We start from the raw sequence: 10447 nt of genomic DNA, 5'->3' as shown, positions 1-10447 counted from the left end.
TAGGAGTTTATATTCAATGATAAGTAGACCAAGAAAAAAAACAACACACTGACACTTCAATATACATATATATATATATATATATATATATATATATACACTCACACAAACACATACTTAGGAGTTTATATTATATATATTTACAAATATTATGGAAGACAACACAGTAAGCAGGCTATTAAATAATGACATCAATAACCATTTACCCGATTTTTGTTATCTGTGACTGTGATTGTGGGAAAGTATGACTATTGTGGAATCCATGAGCGCATTTAAACATGAATCATTAACACAAAACTGGACGCTAAACAGAACGTGACATGGAATGAGAATATAATTTTTGTCATTGTGTGTACGTTGTCATTTGTAGTAAATTAAACATGAGCATTTAGTCCTTTTTGACATTTACTCGTGAATAAGAGATCTGTGTTATATTAAGAGATCTGAGGGGGTGCTTTTCACGGCAGGGGTGCTTAATACGGCACAACACCTTTACTTAAGTAAAAGTACTAATACTACTCTGTGAAATGACTCCACTACAAGTAAAAGTCCTGCATTCAAATCTTTCTGAAGTAAAAGTACAAAAGTATCAGCATCAAAATGTACTTAAAGTATTAAAAGTAAAAGTACTCGTTAGGCAGAATGAACCCACTCAGATTGTTTGATATATTCTAAATATACTATAACATTATTTGCATTGATGCATTTATGTAAGAAGTGTTTTCATTTTACCCAGGGGGCAAAACCCATATTTTTTGGAAAACTGACACGGAATGTTGTAAAAGGTTTCACACCAGAAATGATATCTAGGACCTTCAAGGATCACAACCTGGGTGGACAACCCGGTCAACTAGCTACTGGAAAGCTACAGGGGGCCAAAATCCCCCTTTTGGGGACATTTTCCTGGCGAAATTTTGTAAATGCAAATATTTAGGTACTACAAAGGCATAAATAGTCCTACAACTTTAAAATTTGGCAGAGAGTATCCTGACACATAGGGGAAAGCAGGAAAAAAAGATGCTGGGGTTTACTGCAACTCTAGTTTAAGATATCACCCTCAACATGCCAAAAAAGACAAAAAAAAGTACTGTTCGCCTGACAAATGCTCATGAAAATTCATATTTTTCAACACTTTATGTTGAGTATCTATACCTAACATATATATAGAAAACTTCCCTAATTCATAAGCTTCCATTTGAGTCCAAGATGGCCTTTCTACTAGCTACTTGAAAGCCATAGGGGGGGTCCAAACAATGCAACCCCTATTGTGAAAAAAGAGTCAATTATGCGGATCAGACTCCATTCTATTTCTGAGTGGTTATTTGGAGATAGATTTGGAGAGATCATTCTATAAAAAACTGAGCCAACCTATCAAAAGAGCACAAAATACACTTTCAGATGATGCCTTGGTTAAGCAGCTTGGTTCCCACTAAAGCTACATGAGGGAACTGTGCATTTTGTGGTCTCCCCAAAATGAACAAGCAGTGCACTTGTGGTCTTCTGGATTGCTTGCTGTTCAAAATAGGTAAATATGCTTAAAAAATTATTTCTTTATAAAATACTGAAGGATTTACATTAATATTACATACAGAAGGACAGTATGTATGTTTGCCACCTATGCTAATTTTAGATTTTTTGATGTTTCAGAAACAGAACTGTTTCAGCTTGCTAGCTTGCTAGCAAGCTATTAAGCTAGCAGCTAACATTCAGCTAACATTCTGAAAGAAACTGTAAGTCCCTTGTACTGTATTTTTCATTTTATCAATATATATTTTATATATATATATATATATATATATATATATGTTTATCACTGATTGAGAGTATTCCATGTGATGTACCAACCATTTGTTGCAGTGCTGTATGGGATTGATGCCACACCATGATGTACACGATGAAACATCTATACTGTATTTAGCACAAGTAAAGAATAGAGTGAGTATATTGAGACAGGCTGCACTATATATGCTTCAATATATTTTTATAGAACATTATATTCAGTGGTGGCTAGTGGTGAAATTGATTGGGTGGGTTAACAAATGAATTATAAAGTAAAAGTAACTCTCTCTCTCTCCCTCTCTCTCTCACACACACACACGCGCGCGCCGTGATCCACCTCATTCATGTTAGCGCCTGCCATTTTTTCTTCTTCTTCTTCTTCTTTTTCTCTCCCATCTTGTCATTGGTCTGAAAACAGCAGTATTGGGCTAAATGAAATCAGCCCAAATGACAAGTAAATCACGGGGGAGTGAAACGACACCTGTCAATAAGTTACCGGCCACCAGCCTGCTTCTAATTGGTCAGAACCGATCGGCCTGTGGGCTGAATGAAAGTAGCCCAAATGGACAGCAAATGGAGAGGGCGGGACATGGACGGGCCTGTCAGTCATTTACACCCGGAAAATAAATTAGAGCACCCATTTAGAGATATCCATGTTTTCCTTTTAACTATTTGGTGCTTTTGCCACTTTAGATTTGACTAAAACTACATTACATTACATTACATTACATTACATGTCATTTAGCAGACGCTTTTGTCCAAAGCGACTTACAATAAGTGCATTCAACCTGATGGTACTAGACATAGACCACAGGAATCAAGTAAGTACATAACTTTAAGAGCTAACTGTCATTGCTACAGGAGTGCTATATGTTAAAGAAGAAAAGAATAGAAAAGAAGAAGAAGAAGAAGAGCAATTTTTTTTTTTTTTAAATATATATATGTGTTAGGTGACCATGACTTAACCGAGGTATTGTTGGAAGAGGAAGGTCTTCAGCCTGCGGCGGAAGATGTCCAGGCTGTCTGAGGTCCTGATGTCGGTGGGGAGCTCGTTCCACCATTTGGGAGCCAAGACAGAGAAAAGTCTGGAGGAGGTTTTGAGGCGAGTTGACCCACGCAAGGTGGGAGTCGCCAGCTGTTTGGCTGATGCAGAGCGGAGAGGACGGGCAGGGGTGTAGAGTTTGACAAGGTCCTGGATGTAAGTAGGACCTGAACCATTAGCAGCAGAGTACGCCAGAGCTAGAGTCTTGACGCGTATCCGCGCAGCCACCGGTAGCCAGTGCAGGGAGCGGAGGAGGGGTGTTGTGTATGAAAAATTTGGGAAGATTGAAGACCAATCGAGCAGTTGCATTCTGGATGAGTTGCAGAGGTCGGATGGCTTTGGCAGGCAGACCTGCCATGAGGGAGTTGCAGTAGTCCAGGCGTGAGATGACCAGTGCCTGGACCAGGACCTGAGCTGCCTTCTGGGTGAGAAACGGACGGATTCTCCTGATGTTATGCAGCAAGAATCTGCAGGATCTGGTGGTGGCGGTGATGTTTGTGGAGAGGGACAGTTGGTTGTCAAGAGTCACGCCAAGGTTTTGGGCGGTTTCTGTGGAGACAACCACTGTGTTCTGGACAGTGATGTGGAGGTCAGTGGTGGGGGAGCCCTTCCCTGGGAGGTAGAATAGCTCAGTCTTGCCCAGGTTGAGTTTGAGGTGGTGCGAGGACATCCACTGGGAGACGTCGGCCAGACATGCAGAGATACGTGCTGCTGCCTGTTTCAGACAAACTAAAACTAAACTTTAAACAACAATCTTTTGTATGTTATTTAGACAACTATAACTTTCTCATCTTTATTGCATAATATAGGGAAGGCTTAGCCCTGCTAGCCCATTTATACCAGCCATCACTGATTATATTGTAATTTTTCACAATTTAATCCACTACTTTAAATTTACAATTATATAATTTGAGTAATTTCTTTGTATGTTCCTTCTTGTAGCAAGATGACAAGCCAGCCAAAGAAACGTGGGAGATATTGCCATGCCGCTGAAACATGGTCTGGTGGCAAGGGTTGTGAAGACAAAAGCACTGACTACACAAAGTGTATCATATGTCAAGGACAGTCTGATACATACCTACACTTTATTACTCCCATAACGAAATCCAAGTTTAAAAAAGCCATTAATGCGCGTCAAGATGAAGTCTTCCAAAGACTGCACCATGATTCTGTGTCAGAAAAATGGTTGGAAGACAGTGCACCAAAGTGGCACCCAAAATGTCGGAATTGGTACATAAATGAGAGGAGCTACCAATATGCTGAGAAGAGACGTTCAGCTGATGTGAGTGCACAAGCATCAGATTTAGCTGATCCAGGATTCAGCTCCTCACACCATGATGTCAGGTTCACCAGGCGAAACACTGAAAAATTTAAATCCAAGAAGAGGTGTATAATTTGCAATAAGCAGTGGCTGCGAGGAAAGGAGCCAACCTCTTTGGTATCCTGTAGCAATGACAGTTAGCTCTTAAAGTTATGTACTTACTTGATTCCTGTGGTCTATGTCTAGTACCATCAGGTTGAATGCACTTATTGTAAGTCGCTTTGGACAAAAGCGTCTGCTAAATGACATGTAATGTAATGTAATGTAGTTTTAGTCAAATCTAAAGTGGCAAAAGCACCAAATAGTTAAAAGGAAAACATGGATATCTCTAAATGGGTGCTCTAATTTATTTTCCGGGTGTAAATGATTGACAGGCCCGTCCATGTCCCGCCCTCTCCATTTGCTGTCCATTTGGGCTACTTTCATTCAGCCCACAGGCCGATCGGTTCTGACCAATTAGAAGCAGGCTGGTGGCCGGTAACTTATTGACAGGTGTCGTTTCACTCCCCCGTGATTTACTTGTCATTTGGGCTGATTTCATTTAGCCCAATACTGCTGTTTTCAGACCAATGACAAGATGGGAGAGAAAAAGAAGAAGAAGAAGAAGAAAAATGGCAGGCGCTAACATGAATGAGGTGGATCACGGCGCGCGCGTGTGTGTGTGTGTGAGAGAGAGAGGGAGAGAGAGAGAGAGAGTTACTTTTACTTTATAATTTATTTGTTAACCCACCCAATCAATTTCACCACTAGCCACCACTGAATATAATGTTCTATAAAAATATATTGAAGCATATATAGTGCAGCCTGTCTCAATATACTCACTCTATTCTTTACTTGTGCTAAATACAGTATAGATGTTTCATCGTGTACATCATGGTGTGGCATCAATCCCATACAGCACTGCAACAAATGGTTGGTACATCACATGGAATACTCTCAATCAGTGATAAACATATATATATATATATATATATATATATAAAATATATATTGATAAAATGAAAAATACAGTACAAGGGACTTACAGTTTCTTTCAGAATGTTAGCTGAATGTTAGCTGCTAGCTTAATAGCTTGCTAGCAAGCTAGCAAGCTGAAACAGTTCTGTTTCTGAAACATCAAAAAATCTAAAATGAGCATAGGTGGCAAACATACATACTGTCCTTCTGTATATAATATTAATGTAAATCCTTCAGTATTTTATAAAGAAATAATTTTTTTAAGCATATTTACCTATTTTGAACAGCAAGCAATCCAGAAGACCACAAGTGCACTGCTTGTTCATTTTGGGGAGACCACAAAATGCACAGTTCCCTCATGTAGCTTTAGTGGGAACCAAGCTGCTTAACCAAGGCATCATCTGAAAGTGTATTTTGTGCTCTTTTGATAGGTTGGCTCAGTTTTTTATAGAATGATCTCTCCAAATCTATCTCCAAATAACCACTCAGAAATAGAATGGAGTCTGATCCGCATAATTGACTCTTTTTTCACAATAGGGGTTGCATTGTTTGGACCCCCCCTATGGCTTTCAAGTAGCTAGTAGAAAGGCCATCTTGGACTCAAATGGAAGCTTATGAATTAGGGAAGTTTTCTATATATATGTTAGGTATAGATACTCAACATAAAGTGTTGAAAAATATGAATTTTCATGAGCATTTGTCAGGCGAACAGTACTTTTTTTTGTCTTTTTTGGCATGTTGAGGGTGATATCTTAAACTAGAGTTGCAGTAAACCCCAGCATCTTTTTTTCCTGCTTTCCCCTATGTGTCAGGATACTCTCTGCCAAATTTTAAAGTTGTAGGACTATTTATGCCTTTGTAGTACCTAAATATTTGCATTTACAAAATTTCGCCAGGAAAATGTCCCCAAAAGGGGGATTTTGGCCCCCTGTAGCTTTCCAGTAGCTAGTTGACCGGGTTGTCCACCCAGGTTGTGATCCTTGAAGGTCCTAGATATCATTTCTGGTGTGAAACCTTTTACAACATTCCGTGTCGGTTTTTTTACTTTGCCCCCTGGGTATTTTGAAAAGACAGGGCTCATTTAATAACTTAATATACCAGACTGCTGTGACAACCGAATTTCCCTTCGGGGATGAATAAAGTAATCTACAGTTGAAACCAGAGGTTTACATACACTATATAAAAAGACACATATGCTTTTTTTCTCACTGTCTGACATGAAATCAGACAATCACGTTTCCTGTTTTAGGTCCATTAGGATTACCAAAATTATTTCTATTTGCTAAATGCCAAAATAATGAGAGAAGGATTTTTTAAGACATTTTTTTATTACTTTCTTTTTTTAAAGTTTACATACACTAACAGTATTATGCCTTGAAACAATTTGGGAAAGCCCAGATGATGCTGTCATGTCTTTGGAAGCTTCTGATAGGTTTATTGACAACATTTGAGTTAATTCGAGACACACCTGTGGATGTATTTTAAGGCGCACCTGAAACACACTGCTTCTTTGTGTAACATCATGGGAAAGTCAAAAGAAATCAACCAAAATATCAGGAAGAGAATTGTGGACTTTCACTAGTCTGGTTCATCCTTGGGTGCAATTTCCAGATGCCTGAAGGTACCACATTTATCTGTTCAAATAATTATACCCGAGTATAAACACCATGGGAATGTCCAGCCATCATAGCGCTCAGGAAGGAGACGGGCTCTGTGTCCCAGAGATGAACGTGCTTTGGTCCAAAATGTGCATATCAACCCAAGAACAAAAGCAAAAGACCTTGTGAAGATGCTGGCTGAAGCTGGTAAGAGTGAGTCATTATCCAGAGTGAAACGAGTAGTCTTTTGTTGCGTTTTACTGTAATCCTCATTTATTCTTTTCTTATTAAATTATTTAATCTAGTTTTTATGTTACAAACAATAATATTCTCATAGCTCTTAATTCAGTTTTTAGATACTTAAAAAAATTAAAAGTACATACTTAACCAATAATAACCCAGACCCAGTTATCCTTAAAGGTTGTGTTCTATAAGTGAACCACATAGAACACATTTCTGATGTTTTTAAAAAAAATACTACCCCTTATTGTCAAATATCTTTGATGTGACATATATACGTTACAATGGGCGTTTATGGTATTTATGTTAATGTTATTTTTTACATTTTAAAATAGAAAAAAACTAGACACATTTTCTGCTTACAGAGACACAAATTTGCCTTTTTCTTTTGCATCTCCACAACATATATCAAAATTGTGACTTTAATTTGTTCAGGAAATGTGATCAGAACAAGTTAAATGCAACACAACACACCCTATTAACGGATTAGAATTGTTAAATGGGTTTAAACTTAGCCTAGTAATAAAAAATAAGCTTTTTAAAATGAGCTACTTTTACCTTTTCTGTTTCCAGTCACACAGTTTACGTCACTTAGGGTTTTAATGAGTTAAGGTGGAGCGTAAAGCTGAATATGGGAGATTCTAGAAGATTTAAAGTGTTTGATACACGGGTGTCACCATAGGTTCTTATGGGTTAAATGTATGTACTGCAGGGACTTCCGTTTGTAATGGAGTTTTTTTATTGCTGCTTTAACATAAAGTGCTGCCTGACTAATGCTTCATAAGCATTTCTATTACCGTTTCTATTAGTGTCTCCTTCCTGTTTCCTCCACATTTAACTCACATGATGAAGTTTGTGCTGAGTTTTCACTGTGCAAAAATTAAGCCGGCACATTAACAGTCAGGAGTGCGATCGCAGAAAGTTCACTGTGGGAGAAATTATTTGGTCTGGAGGACTCAAACAAAAGAGGAACTTGTTGCATAAGAGCTAGAAGGAACAAAACTCCACATTCAGCTGTCTGGTCTCTAAAGCCAAAATCAAGCTTAATTTATTGTAAAGGATTTGTTTTTATAGAACCCTTCCAAATTTCATTCTTTTTCTTTTTACTTATTTATTATACATACTTTAGCATTTGCTGGAAAACAAGAACATATTTACAAAATATCGAGGAAATTGATTAAAAACGTTAAAATGTTGAACTGCTATTTCAGTTATAGGACCAAAGAGACCAAAGAGAAAACGAGGGGAAATCTGTACAGAAAATTACATCCACCAAAGAGAAAGTTATTTCTGTTTTTAATCTCCAGTATAAATGATGACACAGAACACTTTAAAGTGAATAAAAGTAATGCAGAGGTTGGCATTTAATCTCTAATATAACAACTGCTTTAAGGTCATTATCTATTTATACATCACAAGACTAATATAATCATCCCTTCATATCATATTTAAAAAAGAAAACTGTAAAATTAAAATGAAAGCAAAAATAAAACAAAATACTGAAAGCATGATGGCCAGAGGACTTGTATTGAGATGCATGACCTCATGCAGTGGATGTTAGAAATCAACAATCCAGCTGTTCGTTTTTATTTACTGATGAATGCTGCTGTAGCAATACAAACAAAAAGAAATACTTTCATATTTGATAAATATATGTTTGATAAATAAACCTACAATCATATGTACAGAAAAAGAGACACACAGCTTGTTTATATTATTAAATAAATACAATTACAACATTGCACACATGATCAGAGTACACTAATACAATGAGATTATTATCCAATATTTACATTACATTACAGTTAATGGTATGATTGTGCTTGATAGTAACACTACACAGCTATACAATTCCCATTTCCTGTTAAGAATTACACTGAGCTCAATGGGAATGAGTGCAAGTCGAATAACGGCAACAGATTATTTGTTAGATTTTTGTAAACAGAGTATAGACAGTATTAAACATGCACCGCCAGAGCCGACATGTTTACAGACTAACTGATAACAGATACAGTGTTTCAGATACGAGGGCAGCTTTTCAAATGTTTCCTTTATCACCTTCTGGTTTTGGCACACAAATACTCATGATGTTCAGCCACACACACATACACACACACACACACACACACACACACACACATTCTTGTTTTTCTATCTTTGTGAGGACCCTCATTGGAATAGTAAATTCCCTGGCAAAGTTATAATAGTTTGGGATTTTTCATTTTTTTATTTTTAAATTCAGTTCGTTTTTTGTAATGGGGTATTTGTTGGGTGGGAGATTAAAAGAGGTCACAGTAAATTTTGCCTTTATTTCCTTTGTCTGATCCATCTTGATTATGTATGAAAAAAGTTGACAAAGACGAAAATGAAGGACATTTTCACTATAATTTTAGTTTTGTAACCACACAATACAGTTTCAGTTAATTATCATTATCATGTAACCTTTTACCCTTAAAACAAAGTCTGAAATCTCAAAAAAGCCTTTAAAGAAGTGAGGACCGGCAAAATGTCCTCACTTTGCAAAAATGTCCTCTCTGTTGGTTAAACACGTGTTCTGGTCCCCACTATGTAGGAAGAACAAGAACACACACACACACACACACACACACACACACACACACACACACACACACACACACACACACACACACAGGTTTTGTTGTTCATTTACGGACCATATTTAAGACGCCTACTGTACAGTGCTACATGCAACTCAGAGCCCTAGAAGATGTCAAAACACATTCAAAAACATTTATACTCATTAATTTAATCTCACCATGTTCCTTCTCTCTCTCACACACACACACATACACACACACACACTGAAGGTAAATTACCTTAAATGTGATGAAAAGCATCTACACGTAAAAATGTAGATTAAATTAAAGTCTGTTTTGAACTTTAATCAGGAAATACACAGAATTTTAGATTCTGTACAGTATACAGTGATTGTCATTAAAAGGGAATTTAAAGGCAAATCATACAGTTTGTAGCACCGGGTTGACATGGAATAAAAATGTGTTTATAAATGGTTTGTGTATATTTAATTTTGTTGTTTTGGGAAATGTGCACTTTTTTTCTTTAACTGAGTCGCAGCCAGCAGCTAATTAGCTTAGCCTAGCATAAAGAGGTTTCACTGAGTGGGCATGTGCAGGACTATTTGTTTGCTGAGCAATGATCATCATCCATAAGGCTGCATCCACACCTAATAAGGTTCTGTGGCGAAAGTTGAAGCACAATCCACCTTTCAGAAATGCACATGTCGTCACTGTTTTGACGGACTGACTGATTTGGTGTAAATGCAGCTTGAAATTGTCAATTTTCAGTTTTAACACTTTGTAAGCAACAGTAAATAAAACATTTAAGCTTTAGAGATGCTGCTTTTTTATGATTTGATACAGTCAGGCTAACTGTTTTCATCTGTTTCTAGTTTTTGTGCTAAGCTAAGCTAACCAGCTTCTGGCTATAACTTCATATTTTACAGTGCTTGTAAATCTTCTCATCCAACTC

This window comes from Centropristis striata, chromosome 5 (genome assembly GCF_030273125.1).
Source record: "Centropristis striata isolate RG_2023a ecotype Rhode Island chromosome 5, C.striata_1.0, whole genome shotgun sequence".
NCBI classification, from domain to species: domain Eukaryota; kingdom Metazoa; phylum Chordata; class Actinopteri; order Perciformes; family Serranidae; genus Centropristis; species Centropristis striata.
This window is presented reverse-complemented; position numbering follows the sequence as displayed.